At 39.0% G+C, this 17,135-nt stretch overlaps 1 pseudogene; it reads right to left on the bottom strand.

Moving 5' to 3' along the window:
- Window positions 1-4,675: 4,675 nt before the first annotated feature.
- On the bottom strand, window positions 4,676-10,994 carry LOC148028491 (protein ENHANCER OF LHP1 1-like; annotated as a pseudogene).
- Window positions 10,995-17,135: the final 6,141 nt, after the last annotated feature.

Below are 17,135 nucleotides of genomic sequence, written 5' to 3'. Positions count from 1 at the left end.
CTCCTCTATGTCATCTACTTATTCTTCTTCCACTTCATCCCTCTTGTCGCTGTCATCTCCTTCTTCCTCCCCCCGTCACATGTTCTGCAATGACAAGGTGGGAATTTCAATAAATTTTATTTCTTTTTAGAGGGGGGATTCCTATAGAGGGGGGGTTTTCTATGCAGGGTGGGGATATTACACAAGACTTTAAAGATACAATATAAGTAGCACCACTCTAAGCACCTCTTCCACAAAGCCAAATGCCAACAACATACATGAACTCGCAAAGAAACCCAGTTTACACATTGCAAGATTAATACATAAATTCTCAGCTTATATGAGTCTCATGGTGCCATGGAAACATTGCATCGCATGATGATATCAATAGTGGTAAGTTACAACAAGAAAACCATGCATTGTCTTCTCATGAAAAATGAAGACCAAATTCAGTGTTTGTTTATTATGTAGCATATGATGAATACTATTACAAGAAAGGGGATACATGATGATGTATGATTTCTCAGTTTTGGTGACCCTAATAATATGATGAGTCGTGCTAAATGGTTTAGAAAGTTAAATGATTTACAAAATCTAGGTTATGAGTAGACTGGTGATGATTCATGCCATCGAGTTTCACACATTGAAAAGATTCCCTTGTCCTTTCATGATGGCCAAAAAAAGTGTTTTTTAAATGTATTACATGTGCCATCAATCACAAAGAATTTAGTTTCTATTGGCCAAATGATAAAGCGAGAGTTGCAAGTTTTATTTAGTACAAAAGGTTATTTTGTAGAAGACTTTAATGATAAGTGCAAATTGATCACAAAATAAAGTAGAGGTCATCATATGTTCACTTTAGACGCTAGAGTTCCTACTATGAATGCTGCTACGTATACTAAAGGTAAAGGAGTGATTGCAATTAGTAAAATATAGCACAAATACATTGGAAATACATGTTTCTAGTCTACTAAGGTTATGATTCTTGCTTTTGTTTTTGCACATAACTATTATGATCACCATCAGCATCCAATGTATTACCACTAGATGCATATCAACTGCTTATCTAATTAAAAATAACATCCCTACTCACTCTAAACTCATGACCCTTTCTCTCTCCAATAGAAGTTGTGTGTGATAATGATTGATTGTGAAGGAGATTGAATATAAATGAAAAAAATATGCCATTAAATCACAGCATATTGATCTGCATAAAATACTTAAATAAACATCATAGTGGTCACAATAAAATGTCCAAAATACTTGGAAATGTCAAGTATGGATTAGACTCACACAAGCTAATTAGGTTGCTAGCATCCTCTCTTAGATCATGGGCAATTTGATATAATAGAATGATACGATGATAATGACTCATCATAGTCCATACAACAAAGACCACTAAAATAGGACCACGGATATCCAAGCAGTGGGTCATGAAGCCACCACTAAGGTGTCTCAAAGAGAATCTAAGTATTGATGTCAAGTTTCTAGTACAACATTATCCCATTAAAAATGCCTCTAAACATACGTGACCATAGACTACTTGCCATTGGTTAAGATCACCAAAGTGTTGCCTCATATGAGCATAAACTAGGAGCTAATGTTGCTCTATCAAATAATAGCGAATGAACTTAGATGTCAATCTTAACTCTAGGATTTCAAAACTTGTTAGATGTGTTAGGGATGCTCCTTTCTAGAACTTGTGTGCCTATATATCTATATAGATGAGGCGTACTTGTGCTATCTCACCACCCACTTACACATCCTCTCTTGCATTGGAGAGTCATAAGGGATGATTGCATCATCGATATTAGAAACCAAGAGGAGATTCCAAGCCCTTTTTGTGGTCTAGAGAAGATGAGCATACCCATTTCTTGGCCTTGGCCTTGGTCATGATTCAAGTCAGAGTCTAAGAAAGAGGATGATTGAGTAGAGGAGTTAGGATCTTGCTTCATCTTTATCTCTCCCTTCCTTGAAGCTGCTATCTCTTTGCAATCCTTGTACAAATGTTACTTTTTATCACAATGATAACAATTGTCTGGGCCTTCAACTTTTTTTGGATGTCACCCCTCTTTGACATTATAAAGGTGTCACATATCTAGGATGCTCTACATCTTCATAACATGTTGGGTGCTCCATATACACCTCTTCCTACAACTCACTATGCAAGCATGAATTATTTACATCCATTTACTACAAACTCCAATCTTTGGCCACTATCAAAGCAATCACACATCTTGTCATCCTGGCAATTGGTGCGAATGTCTCTTCATAATCTATGCTATATGTTTGAACATAGCCTTTTGCAATCATTCTATCCTTATACCTACTAACATAACCATCTTCATTACGCTTGCTTTTATAAATACACTTATAGCCAATAACTTTCTTGCCCTCAGGAAATGGTACCAAATTCCAAGTCATATATGGCTTCTAATGTATCCATCTCATTCATTGGTGCATCCTAATGAGCATGACGAATAGCATACTTAGAGCAAGAGTGGACTCAACATTCTCGACCACCTTTATCATATAAGAATAATGGTGAGTTGCATAACCTTTAAAACAAATTCTTTTAATAGGGTACCTTACCGTACTAGACCTGTGTACCATTTGATCACTCAGTAGAGCCTTTGTGTTACTATGTGCTCTTTGTACACTTGATGTCCTGATTGAAGGAATACCAAGCTTATCATCCAAGCTCTTTGAACCATTGGACTCTCCAATAGATCCCAAATGACTAGTAGATGCATCATTACCATCCGACACTTTCTTATTCCCTTTGTCTTTACTTGTAATACTTGTAGATGTACATGAAGCTGTGGGGCTATTCCTTAGTCTCTCAAACCAATGGCTAATTGTAGATATAGTACTCGATGATGTTTCTGGTCTACTAAGGTTGTGATTCTTGCTTTTCGTTTTGCATATAACTATTATGATCACCATCGTCATCCAATGTATCACCACTAGATGCATATCAAGTGCTTATCTCATTAAAAATAACATCCCTGCTCACTCTAAACTCACCTATAATGACTAACGACAATTACCCTTTATGCTCTAAGAGTATCTGATAGAAATACACTTTTTAGCATGGGGATCAAGTTTCTTTTACAAATTATGTGGTACATGAACATATACAAGACAACCAAACACTTTTTCAGGTGTGACACATTGAGCTTTTTGCTTATAAAGAATTCTTCAGGGGTTATGCCGTGAACTATAGCTGTGAAAGCTATTGATAATATAGACATCAATATAAATATCTTCATATTAAGAATATTTTAGCATATTCTTTTCAAACATCAATGGTCGTGCAACTTCTGTAACATGTTTATTTTTTCTTTCAATAATCCTATTTTTATATGGGATATATTTGTGAGTAAACAGTCTCTTTATCCCATGAGACCTCAAGAAGTCATTGAACTCATTAGAGAGAGAATTTCATTTTCCATATGGCCTCAAGCACAAACTTTCAAGTATGTTTTTATTTCAATAGCAGCCTTGAAAGTTTGAAAGCACTCAAATACATTCCTCTTTTTCTTCATGAAATATATCTATAGCTCTCTTGAACAATAATCAATAAACATGATAAAGTATTTTCTACCACCAAGAGATATATTCTGTGTAGGCCCCAAAATATGTGTGTTCAAAATATCAAGTATACTTCTACCCATATCTCTATCATGCAAAAAAAGTTATCTTGCTTGCTTACCAAAGTAACATTCTTTATACACTTTATGAAATTTTGTAACTCTGAAAACAAGAAACCCTATAATCAGCCCTTTAAAATACATTAATTTTAACATTTACACATTTTTATGTCTAATATATTTGTGCTATATTTTAATGTTTGCAATCACTCATTTGCCTTTAGTTTACATAGTAGCATTCATAATAGGAATTCTAGCATCTAAAGTGAACATGTGATAAACTCTACTTTATTTTGTAATCAATCTACCCTTGCTCTCAGGGGGATCATCGTATAGAAGCCCTCTATATCATGTGATAGTTTAAAACCCCATTTTAAAAAATTCAAAGACAGTGCATTTTCATGGCCCCTTCTATACAATTCAAATTAAAGCATGATGTTGCAATACTTTAGCCATTGAATTTTCACTATGATCTAAGATGGATATTCCCTCCCTCCAATAGAACCTGTATGTGATAATGACTAACTGAGAGCAAAAACCTTTGGGATGGGATGGATTGTAAGAAGCTGGGAAGAATAGGGATTTAGTGTGTAAATAATATTGATGCCATGTCACACTGATATTGTTATAAAAGGAGAGGACATGTAAATTTTTTCTCATCTTTGACACATTAATACAGTATTGTCCTTCTCCTCTTCACCTTGCTCTTAGCTTCAATGGCTTCTTTCTCTTTCATGTCTTTCTCTCTCCTATTCTAGTATTTCTCTCTCCTCATCACTCTCTTTCTCTCACTTTTGCATTTCTTCTCTCTTCTGTAGTCTTCTCTCTCATCTTTCTCTCTCCCCAGCTCACTTCCAAGGTTGCTATACTGATCATCAACTTCATTCTCAACATCCAAAGCTCTATGTACTCCAAGACAGAAGCCTCACAAAACCCATGTGTCTGCAACCCTTATGTAAACTATGGCTTATAATAAAATGTCAGAAATTTGTACCTTCTAGCATGTCATGATGCTTCTCACCTTTAAGCTACACTATAGCATCCTACAGAGCATCTTCATGTTGTTTCTTTATAGCTAAAAATCTTTCCAAGTTGCGCAGCTCCCTGCATATTCTTGCTGACTCTTTCCCAGCCTATCACACATATACCAGCCAGAGTGTTTGAGAAAAGCACAACGAAATCATGTGTAGTCATATGTATATAGTGAAACTTGCAAGGTGCACGTCTGGCCTTGAATATAAAACATTAGCATACACTGTGTAGCTCACTACGAACTTATTCAAGTTGTTTTGCATCCAATTGCTACTCTTCTGATACAATGTCTAGATGATGTGTCTCCTTCTTAAGCAAAGAAGAATTCTATTGAGAAAAGAAAAGCTTGTAAATTCGAGCAAACTACCTGACCAAACACTATACCAGTACATATTGGCATAAGAAAGCATAACCATGCACAAAGTTTAATTGTAGCTTAAAAAATGGGAAAGTAGAGTGATAACAAGCTTGTAGTTTAGTTGCACACCTTTTTAATAACTGAAGATTCAACTAGAGATGTGAAGCAATTAGTTCAAAAATATTCCTCCCACCGATTCAAGTACTTTTCTAGCTTTTCTTCAAGAGTATTGAACATTGCATCAAAGCCCTTTAAGACAGCACAAATAAGCATCAAGAAAGACCTGCACAAGAAATAGAAAGAGGCTCAATAGTGTCTCTATGCACATATATATGCTTTCTCATTATCCAATCTACCAGAAAACTTTCTCATTGCCTAAAAGAGCTCAAGTTTAAAATCTAGAAATGATCAGTTTTGGAATGGATCCAATAATTAGCACCTTGGAATCATATGAGCTAAGAAAACCAATGTCGCTAAAACCCAGCCAAGTAAGGTGAGAGCAAGAACTCAAGGGCAATGGCCCTTCCAACACTTTTCTCTATTATTTTGCCACATTGAATATTTCGAATTGCATCACATGAAATGAATACACAATCAGAGAAAAAGAATCATGCAATTTCATCACACACCAAGACAACAATTATTTATAGTGTTACGACTATGCTTGACATAAGGTGCATCTACCTGTTGGTCACAAGACAAGGGAGAGCTTGCATGTAGAACAATAGGGAGAAGCTCCTTCTCACTTGCCATAGTGACCACTAGTCCTACCAAAGACAGCAAGGAAGTCTACAACATACAAATGACAATAGTGAATAACAATCAAGCCAAGTCACAAGTAGCTTTATTCAAGATCATATTCATACTTTAGACATTGAAAATGAGGCAGCACATGCAAACCACCTTCAAAAAATAGTCAGATGTGGTGGAGACTAGTTGAGACATCTACCCATCCACATCCAAGAGCTAATGCCTTGCCTCCTCCTTTGGTGTAAGCCGCATTGATCACTGAATCATTACCAAGAAAACTTATCATTGCATCATTCATTTATGAGAAGCATAGTAGACATTACTGCACAAAAAGTTAATTGAAATCGAATGGGTGGACCTCACTATTGTTTGCCCAGCTACTAACAGGTAGATAAAGTATGGTACTTGGATTATTTTCCCCATTCCTATGAGATGCAAAAATGCAACCACTATCATTCATAGCAGCCATTTTGAAGCCAAAATAGTCTAACATTGAGGGCACAGGAACCCCTTTCCCTGCATCATGAAACTCCACCTACAAATCACCAAACAAAATCAATGGTGCAGTAGAGCCTGGTTTGACTATTGTGATCAATGATCATCACGCATCTGATTATGAGAACATTGCAAGGGAGAAAGCACCTCTATGTGTGACAACTCTTCATTCTAACAACTGGTGATGCTGCCTATGAGATTGTAAAAAAGAAAATGGGGCTTGCCTGAACTAGGCATAGTAGAGCAAGGCTGAAAAGGATTTTGTAATGCAGGCACTAGGTTCCACCTATAGTGACTCCAGATGAGAAGCTTATGTTTTTACTCTGGAGCCTCAGCTTTACTATAGAATGACTGTTGGAGCCTATCATGACCTTTGCTCTTTTCCTTCTTTCTTAAATCAAGATTTGACGGAGAATTGGGTCTTCTATCAGGTGAAGATCCACCTTCTTCCTCACTGTGAAGCTACTCTGCATCCTCCCCATCATCACTGAAGTGCAGCATCACTTATCTATCAATAACTAAAGGCAAACTAGCATCACTACTAGGTAGGGTCATATGAGATGGAATAATAGGTTCCCAAATACAAATTTGCCATCCAAGTCACCAATGGCTAAAGCATTTCCTTTCAGTCTCCACACTAAGCTGCACATTTGAGATTCAAACTTCTGGCAATATATGTCTTGCATGTTATCCACATCCCATACGATGACTTGATTGTCACCTCATGTGGTTGCAAGGTATTTGCCATTTGGTGACCAGACTAATGAGCCAACTGAAGCTGAATGCCCACCTTTGAGGTTGAAGACCTTTTCACCTGTATCCCAATCATACATAATCACATACATGCCATTTTTTGTGCCAAGAACTACCAAGACATCTCCCTTTGGATGCCAAGAAATTTCATTCCTCCCAGGGTGTAGCATGGTACAATGTGTGGATTTTCTTGATAGATGAGAGGCACCAGCACATGATAGAGCCATCACTACTAGCAGAGCTAATGCCAAAAACTCATTTTTGGGGTCAAGTGCAAGGCTAATGATAGGTGCATTGTGGCCATTAAGGACTCGCACAATAGAGCTGTCAATGGTACTGATAATCTTGATGCCATCATCCTCTCCTCCTGCTACAAGCAAAGAGCCTATGGAACTGAAGGAAATGGCATGGATGGGCAAAGTAAAGTGAGTAAGTGATTTGGAACTCTCCATATGAGAAAAAAAAAAGAGGAAGGCTATGAGAAACACTCACTCTGCAACTTAATCTCTGCAATGGACAAGGGCCATCCTGATTCAAACAAATTGGTTAACATAATAAAAATTAATGTGATCTTGTTTCTGAGGCTCTGAGCCATGAACTCATGCCATGGTAAAATTCATGCAATCCTGTGTTAGTTTGAAGGTGTGAAGAGACAAAAGAATGAAATTGTGACTGCTAGAGAAGATCTCATGCCATGTAGCGTCTTTGAAGAAATCTATATGATGTGAATAGAAATCTTCATAGAGAAGCATTTAGTTCCACAAAACAAGAACTTGAATGAAATGTTGCAATGTCTGATAGAATTTAGAGAGTAAAGAGTGAGACTACTAGTGTTGGGAAACATTTGGTGCAACATTGTGTCCACAAAAGAACTTTGCATAGATTTCCAAAAAAAAAAATATTTTGTGAGTGAAATGTTTCAATGCATGAAAGCATTTCTCTCATATATCATTATCTCCATAAATAATTTTGCATATACTTCCAGAAAATAGACATTTTATGAAACAAATGTTGCTATTCCTGAAAGCACTCAGAGAGTAAAGAGAGAAATAGTCATAGTTGGTAAACATCTAATGCAACACAATGTTGTTCCAAAATTTGCATGCTGTGAATATAGATCTACATGTGTTTCCACAAAACGAAGTTTTGTGAAGGAAAGATATAGAATGAGCATAGTTCTTCTGAATTGCCATTAGAGATTCATCGAAAAAAATATAGGGCGATGATGGGAAAAAAAAACTAGATAGGAGAAGAGCCTCACTAAGTGATTAAAGGAACTAAAAGCAAAGGTGAGGCCAGAGGGGGAGAGGGCAAGGGAGGTGATGGTGGAGAGATGGTGGGAGAGGCACCAAGAAGGGGTGAGAGAGGCAAGTGGGCAAGTGAGGAGGAGGAGGCCATCTGTGAAAGAAGATGAGGGTGTGAGAGGTGGTCGCGATGATTAGTTGCTACTAGCCTTCTTTGTTCCATGCAATGCATGGGTTGTCATCACCCCTATCGCCCAGTTTTCCTTCCACCTCCAGCATTACGATGGCCTTATTGCCCACCCTTTTTTCTACTCCTCCCACTTTGCTAAAGCCATTTCCTTTTGAGTTCTTTGCTATAGCTGGTTTGACTCCCCTTCTCTCTCTCTCGGAGTCACCTTTACAGCAGCTTCAGGGATTTTCTCGATGACATAGGCAGCTCGTGATTGCCTCACTAGAGGATACTCAGCATTGGCTCTTATGGAGCGACAGTGTCATTAGGCACATTTCCAGGAGCCCCGCACCAAGGGGTGGCTCTTTGATACTCTAGTCACTCCAGCACTGATGTATGGAGCAGCTATATGGGGGCCAGGCCTTGCCGATTATGTATGGACATTGATGGAGAGACCTCAGGTGATCATGATATCTAGATTGATTCGCAGCAAGGCCTCAGTCCCACATGACATTGTGCGAGCAGAGCTTGCCACACCGCCCATGCTAGTCGAGGCATTATTTCAGACAGTCTGCTTCCTACATAGATTTCAGGATATGGACAGAGATCGCATTGCATACAGAGCATATATGGCATCTCAGGAGATGGCTCGAGCGGGGGATACCACATCATGGTATGCATAGACTAGAGCTTGGTTTGACAGACATGGGCTGGACATTGATAGACTCCCACCTCTTCTATATGATACTCAGGCTCCCACTTACACCCTCTCTCTCTCTCAGAGGAACAGAGTCATCAGACAAGAGATATGGCATATTTATATACAGAGGACATGGGTCAACCCTGCACAGCCACTGCCACCGAAGATGGCACATTATTATACACAGTTCTTGAGCATATCAGAGTAGGGATTCATAGAGATTCCGAGATATATGCAGATCTATATGCCACATCGATTGAGAGTTCTTATTGGACAGCTCAGGGTATCATCACATCAGCTTATGATTGAGAGTGGCAGAGCCAATGGCATCCCACGGGAGGAGAGGATATGCCCCCTTTGCAGATCAGAGGTTGAGAGTGAGGAGCATTTTGTTCTTAGATGCCCGGCATACTCAGAGTTGAGATCTAGATACACATTGAGCAGCTCACTTCAGGGATGTATGACTGATATGGATCAGAGATCATTTGGCCGTTTTCTGGGAGAGGCATGGCACATTAGAGAGCAGAGCACACAACGGGTCCCAGTCAGAGAGGGGCCCACCCAGACGACTATTACACAATTCTTTCAGACAGACAGAGTGAGAGCTACTGTACCAGCCTCCAGCCAGGCCTCCAGGCTCACACTACAGCAGGCTGAGGACCAGCGTACCCAATGCCGCACGAGGATCCATGGGTTTCATACCCCACAGCCACACTGACAGGAGATCCGGAGGATTCTTGATCTACATCGACACCAGACTGAGATCCGACGACACTCGACACATTGGACCTCAGATCTCCAGTTTGCTCTTTCTCCACCGTCGATGTACCACATCCTGCATCCAGGAGGGATCACCTGCTATTAGCAACTTCGACGACTGCTACTACATCCCAGGATAGTATATCTCCGTGCATCTATTACATATACACATCGCACCACTTTATCATAGCCGACAGTTGTTCCCCTATCACAGCCAACATTTGTTCCCCTTTTGTAGCCATTATCTTGAGTACCAGAGCTACATATGCACATACACATACACAACACTTATCACACTCATATCACCGTATTTTCAGTTTCCAGTTTTTAGCTTTTCATTCAACACTTTTATTTTGGATAGCTGGACCTCATCAGTTGTATCACAGTTTGTCTCATAGGCCAGTTTTGGTCTTTAGAAGACGCTAATATAACTTTCTTTCTTTCTCTCTCTCTCTCTCTCTCTCTCTCTCTCTCTCTCTCTAGTGTTGCTATTAGCATGGAACTCTCACTTGGCGGGAATTTCCCATACAACACGGATCTACACTACCCTTTTTCCTTTTATTTTTCTTCTTTTTGTTTTCTTTAAATGAAATGTGTGTTGGTTGTATTAAAAGTAAAAGGTAATTACATCAAAATGGTGAATCCAACGTAGAAGGATTGGGAGTTCATAGGTTTCTACGCATGCAAGAAAGCCAACATAGCTTCCATCAATTTATTAAAACATGGCTAGTATTAGGTGGAGTGGGATTTGTTTGACTATGACAAGAGGGAGGTTGCATCTTCTTGCTCGAAGACTAATGTCCAATATTCTTCACAATGTTTAAGCGAAACATGCCGTTCTTGATGGATGACAAATTTTATAATTTCAAGTGGAGCTTCCTCTTCTTCCTTTTCTTTCTTTTATCCAGGCTGCAAGTTCTTTGCCAATCTCATTCAAAGGGAAACTGTTGAAGATATGCCATGGCTCTTACACAATAGACCATCAGGCTTACAAAATTCTTATTATTTCAAGCGTTTCAAGTAGTGCAACTATGGCTACCTCTAACCTAACCATTGCAACTATTCCAAGGAGGGGAACAAACTCACGAATTTACCTTCTCATTGTAGTCTATTCATGGAAGGCTCATCAACGACTCCATGATCCTTGTAACACGAGTCAAAAAAAGTCCACCTCCTCTCCCTCAATCGCCATGCAAGCTCCATAAATAATAAAAATGAGAAGAGGAGGAGGAGGAGGAGGGAGAAGCAAGAGCTTATCCAACTAGTCCCTCATTCTACCTCTCCCTCTCTCTCTCTCTCTCTCTCTCTCTCTCTCTCTCTCTCACAAACACACACACACACTCTCTCTCTCTCTCTCTTCAACTCTCTCTCAAATAATAAGCAAGAAGCTCACAAGATTGCACACCACAAGAATGAGCTTATGCATTCACTTTCCAATTTTTATACATAGCCTTTTTTTGGCACTCTCCTTCTACATTTGCTTAAAGAGGCCTTCTCTCACTTACATACATCATTTACATTCTTTCACTTTTGTGCATGTGCCAATGCAACTAGGAGTTTAGGAACCCCAAGAAAGCTTGGAATATTTTCTCACACTCGAAGATCTAATTGATGCTCGAGGAGGTGTGATGCAAAGCTTAGGGTGACATGTCTACCAATGTTCTTGAGATGTCCTACCCTTGAGGGGCCTTGAGTTTGTAAAGTGGGGTAGGGCTAGGGGTTAAAGCCCCTAGGTGTTATGATTGTGTGGGACCCTCAATCTTTATCAAGGAGTAGCAGGTATTTCTTGGCCTTTTTTCTCTATTAATTGGTATAGGTGGTGTGGCAATGCTAATTGCAAAGGACTTGTTAATTACTATGATTTGAGCAAACAGCACAAAGAGATACAAAGGTCATAAATCAAGACATGTGAGTGTCATAAAGAAAAGGGTGTGAAGAAGAGGGAGTATGTTGGGAGAACATAGGTTTGATACATTGAATCAACCATGTAAAAAATAAATAGAGGGATTTGCGAAATCGCACGTGCCGCGATCGCAGTCTACAGACAAAAAACAACACTTCGAACAGAGAAAAGAAGGAGTTAACTAAGAGCTTTCTAACCAAGTGTCTTAGGGTTTTACCCCCTCTTTCGGAGCCAATGGAACCATCAGATTTATGATCTGAGCATCAGATCACTGATCTTTCCAAGATCCCCCTCCACAAAGAGCTCCACTTCTCAACCACAAGCCCTCTTCTCTAATCCACTATAAATATGAGGCATGGGGAGGCACGAGGAGCATAAGGAGACCCCGAGAGGCTGCAAGAGAGAGGTAGACAGAAGGATACCTCTCCAAGAGATTGTGAGGGAGAGCTTGAGAGAGAGAGAGAGAGAGAGAGAGAGAGAGAGTCACCCTGAGAGGCTGCAAGGAAGAGAGTTAGCTCAATTCCCTCTATCTCGATCCTTGACTTATCCATCTTCTCTTACACTCTCCCATCTCAAATCTACTCTGCCTTCCTAATCTCTTGAGTCTACTTATGGACGATGGCCCCCCAAACGAAGAATGTCACATGCAGATGGCAATCCCATAACCAACAACGAAGCTTCAGACGAAGGCATCATCATCAATCCAATTGCGGTTTTAGCCGTAAGTAATGTATTTCCAAATTGATAGATGCTTGTTTTGATTCTCGTATGAGATACGTGATGCACGAGTATAGATCATTTCATCTCACATATTTGTAAGATGGAGCTTGTGAAGTGCATATATTAAGGAAAGTTAATTGCACCTGCATATGGCTTATTCGTTGATAGAGCAATTACAAGGAAGAATTAGTCAAGGGTTATGAAGGATACAGTCATTAAAAGAACGATATTAAAAGATTGTGCATACAAGTGCTAGGTTAAAGCATAGTCAAGGGTTATAAATAGCATAATTGCTAAAAGAATATGACATTAAGAATCAGGAATAGAAAGTACTAGTTTAGATACTTCAGAAGTACTTAGCCTAAGAGCCCAAATATTAAGAAGAACTAGATTCTAGCTCAAGGCAAGGCCTATTGGAGTCTAATTACTTGAGATAATCTTGCACTTATCTTATAAAGTATTTACACGTTATGCATATAACATATTTTGATATATGAGGATAATTTCCTATTTTCCTCATGACTTGACTAAGAGCTAGTACAAGAAATCAATCATAAGGGTTAAAACTAAGATGTCTTGAGATCCATCGAATAATGATGACTTTTGCCAATCCAAAATCAGGGTTGGGTTATCAATCAAGGTAAGTGACCTACAGAACTTACATCATGAATAGTGTTTGAACCCTTAACATATGCCCTAGCCAAAGGAAGGAAGTGTTAAGATACATTTTTGCATAGTATTGCTCTTAGATCCCAAGGGGGAGAGCAAATATACAATGGAAATGTTATATCATCTATTCTTGCATTGTTTGGAAAGAATGCAATTGGTTTTGTTGGTTGATCGAACAACATCCTGAATGCTTTTTATATTCAACTGGTTGTTAGTTGTTATTTGGATGATTATTCCAAGTGCTTGTGATTTATGGTAAATGCATGTCAAGGGTCTATGATGACAAGTTGCCATGGGAATAAAGGAATGTTTTCTTGGAAAATGATATTAGGCATGGATGCCTTTTTTGTGCTTGATTCTTAAAGGATTTAATTAAGTATATTTTGCATAGGTGGATCACCTCCATAATCACACCGCGGATTTAGATTTGTATTACATTGACCTTTCACAAGTGTACTATTATTTCACAAATTGACAAATAATGATAGTAAAAGATTATTATAAACTTGATCATAGCTAACCAAAGCGAGGTATGTTTGTATTTTCTCAATAAAATAAAATTAATTTTCTCTAAGAATTAGCAGAGTTCATGCTTTGCTAGTCACACAATGGGCGATGTTGGAAATGTTCTTCTCTTTCCAAATAATAGATGTAAGTTCTCTTCGGTAAGCATGGGTTGCTGTATAAACAAGCCTACATTTGCATCCATTATAAATACTCACTAGACAATTTTCTTTATACATGGCTCTAGTAACCTCATTAAACATTGGTTTTTTTAAAAAAATCATTATTAAATCTTACACATTTGTGAATTATTTGTTGTGGTGGTGAGAATGGATATTGATTGGTGAAAACAAGTATAAATTCCATGTTCAATCAATATGGTTAACGAGAGAGAGACACAGAGAGAGAGAGAGTGAGATCTCATTGTGCATGTCTTTGCCAACTTGATATCATGTTGTTGTAGTATTAATATTCATAGGCTATACTTTGAACTAATCATATGTGTGTACATGTGTGTATGAGCATATTAAGACTTCCAATATACACACATAAATACATGCACACATACATATTTATATCTATTAATGAGAGAGAGGCATAAAAATATAGATTTTTAGTGACAATAGTTTTTGAATAAGAGAGAGGGAGGGTTATGATTATGTAGAGGTTTTGATTCATGATTTTTCTATGTTTTTGCTATGTAGATCGATGCTCAAGATACAGATGCATTGACAAATGTAATGCTAGAGGAGACTATTATAAATGCTATGGTTGACAAGTCTAACATTATTAATGGGGATGTGATGATGGATCATATTGATGCTAATGTGCAAGAGATAGATGATGCTATCAGAGTTGAAGGTATGACATAAATATATCCTTTGGATGAATACACCAATGCGTAGATGGATGCTCCAACCATGCATAGACTCAAAGATATAGGATATTACACTAATATTTTGGTTTACCCTTTGATCTCAGAGGATTTAATGAGTTCATGGGTATTAGTCATGAAAGTCTAAATGAATGAGGGATGTCATGCACTATCAATGCCTTATGATCTAGGTGGAATTAGAGATTGGAATTGTTATGCATTCTAGAATATACCAATGACTTGGCTATTTGATCCTAGTGGGAGTTTTCTTATTCAAAAAAAGAAGGTCATGATCATATTAGTGTTTGATCTAGGTGGCTACATAGTGTGGCACATCAAAGGGATATGTAGGTCCGAAGAGGGTGGATATCGTGATGTTGTGCATCCACTTATGAAAAGCCTAGGAAAAAGGACATGAGTTAGATGTTTTGAGTAGTTGAAGTTAGCAACAATACTTATATATTTTGGTTTGGCTAGTGAGATTGATTGGATAGATGATCTAAGTTAGATGAATAAAGGCTCATGCATGAAGGGCCAAAATTTGTTGATGGTGAAACGGGTGGCATTGTATGACTAATGAGTACATGCTTTTAGCATTGTTTTTCAGTACCTTTACATCTTTGGAAGGATAGGAGGAATGGTTAATGATCAGTATATACAAGAAAGGTGGCTCATGGCTTTCTTGAGAACACCTCGATACATGATCCAATGGATGTAAGTTGTGTGGCCATAAGCGTGGTGAATGATGACATGGACAAGGATGGGAAAAAACTCTCAACCTTCATTCAAATATGCTTGATTGGTGAATGATAGTTGACTTGGAGAAAAACAAAGAGAAGGAGAAAAATAAGTATTTAATATATATTATCATTCATTGTGGGAAAAAAAGGGATTTTCCTTGCATGCTTTTAGGAACGCAAAGGAGGGTGAGGGTGCAACATGAATTCTGGTAAAGGAGGATGTTCATGTAGGGGGATGGGGGAATACTATTATGCATAAGAGCAGCTAGTGTGTCTTCCCTTCTATTTTTCTTTTTGTGTATTCCCTAGACTATGTTAGAACACACCTTGCTAAGGAGGCCAACACTATAAAGAATGGAGGGAAGCATCAGTTCAATGGACTCTTGGCTTTCTACAAGAAGAGTCTGAAGTTTAATGGCCTTCTTAAGTTTTAATAGGGTTTCAATAGTTCTTGTGTTGAAATCATTGTGTATACCATGACCAATAATTTGGACTATATGACTCTCTAAAGCTAGATGTGCTTGTTGAAAGTCTTCGTATTTTGGAGTCTCTTATAACTCTCACTTTGTTGATGGATATCGACCACCTACATGAAGAGGATGGTGTTCTCTTGTGTGGATCTATTGGGACCACCAGTGTAACGTGTCCACTAAGATCATCCAGGACACGTCTTAGCAGTCCATCGGAAAGGATGTCTAGAAAACTCCGCCCGGCACTCCCATGGAATGTTACGGGTTTTGCAATCTAGGTCTTCCCGTGTCTGCCTCGTAGCGGAAGTATCCTGGCCGTTCCCACTTAGGATCGACCTGAATTTGGGCTTTCTTGTTTGGTCATTAGCTAGCAGCAACTAGCGTCAGACCCGAGCGAACTACTTTACGCAGAAACGCCAGGTCTGAAGTGGATTCACGCTGCACTTGGTTCAAGGAGAATGGGAAACGAGAGGGATGCAAAACTCAACCTCTCTCCCATAGTGCCATTCCGTTCCCCTAAAACAGCGTAAATTGGGTAAAACATAATTCTCGGTCATTGCTTTCGATGAACCTCCCGCTGCTCTTCCAGATCTTTGAGAAAAGTTCCCGGCTAACCGGGACCACCCATCCGTAGGACGGACCCATGGTCCATCCTCCGCACTTTCCTCGGTTTATTTTAGTTATGTAATTATCTAACACATTAATTTGACATATAACAATCAGCTTCTTTAATTAACCCTGTTAAGCACTGGTTCCTTCACGTAATCTTATCACGTGACATAGAAAAACAATATCAAACAACTTATTTATTATCATTTCATCATTTTATCTTTGGAATACAAGGAGTTCCGCCCGTAGGCTTGTCCATAGTCCGCCCGAAGGCTATCCAGTAATCCATAGGGATTACTATTCCAAGTTTCTGCCCGTAGAGTAGTATGCGGGCCTCGAGATCCAATCTCGAGTCACGTTAGCCTCTTGTGCAGGACCCGGAAGGAGAGGGATTTACGGCCAGAGCCCCCCTTGGCACCCAAGCGTCCTCCTGCTCCAAGTAGAGCTCAACGGAAAGACCTCTCGCGGCGGGTTCGGTCCACGTTCGCGGCGCGGTCAACAACCCCCTTGGTTAGGGTCAGGCAGGCAGTCGGGGGTAACTGAAGCTGCCTCTCCCTTCAGGCCCTCAACCTGAAGCATTTAGATATCTTTTCATCCTTTAATTCCTTGAGCAAACAATGCAAACAGTGCTTTCTAAACTATTACAAGCACAATCAATTTCAGTGGTCGTTTATTTGGCCAATTGTTAAGGAGTGAATCTTTCTCTCCGAATGCATCCAGCATTCGATCTGGGATCAATTGCGACTTGGCAAGA

The sequence above is a fragment of the Lygodium microphyllum genome, chromosome 11 (genome assembly GCF_053477565.2).
Source record: "Lygodium microphyllum isolate KBCC chromosome 11, Lygodium_microphyllum_v1.1.10, whole genome shotgun sequence".
NCBI classification, from domain to species: domain Eukaryota; kingdom Viridiplantae; phylum Streptophyta; class Polypodiopsida; order Schizaeales; family Lygodiaceae; genus Lygodium; species Lygodium microphyllum.
The sequence above is the reverse complement of the archived record's forward strand: the minus strand, read 5'-3'. Positions and strand labels throughout refer to the sequence as shown.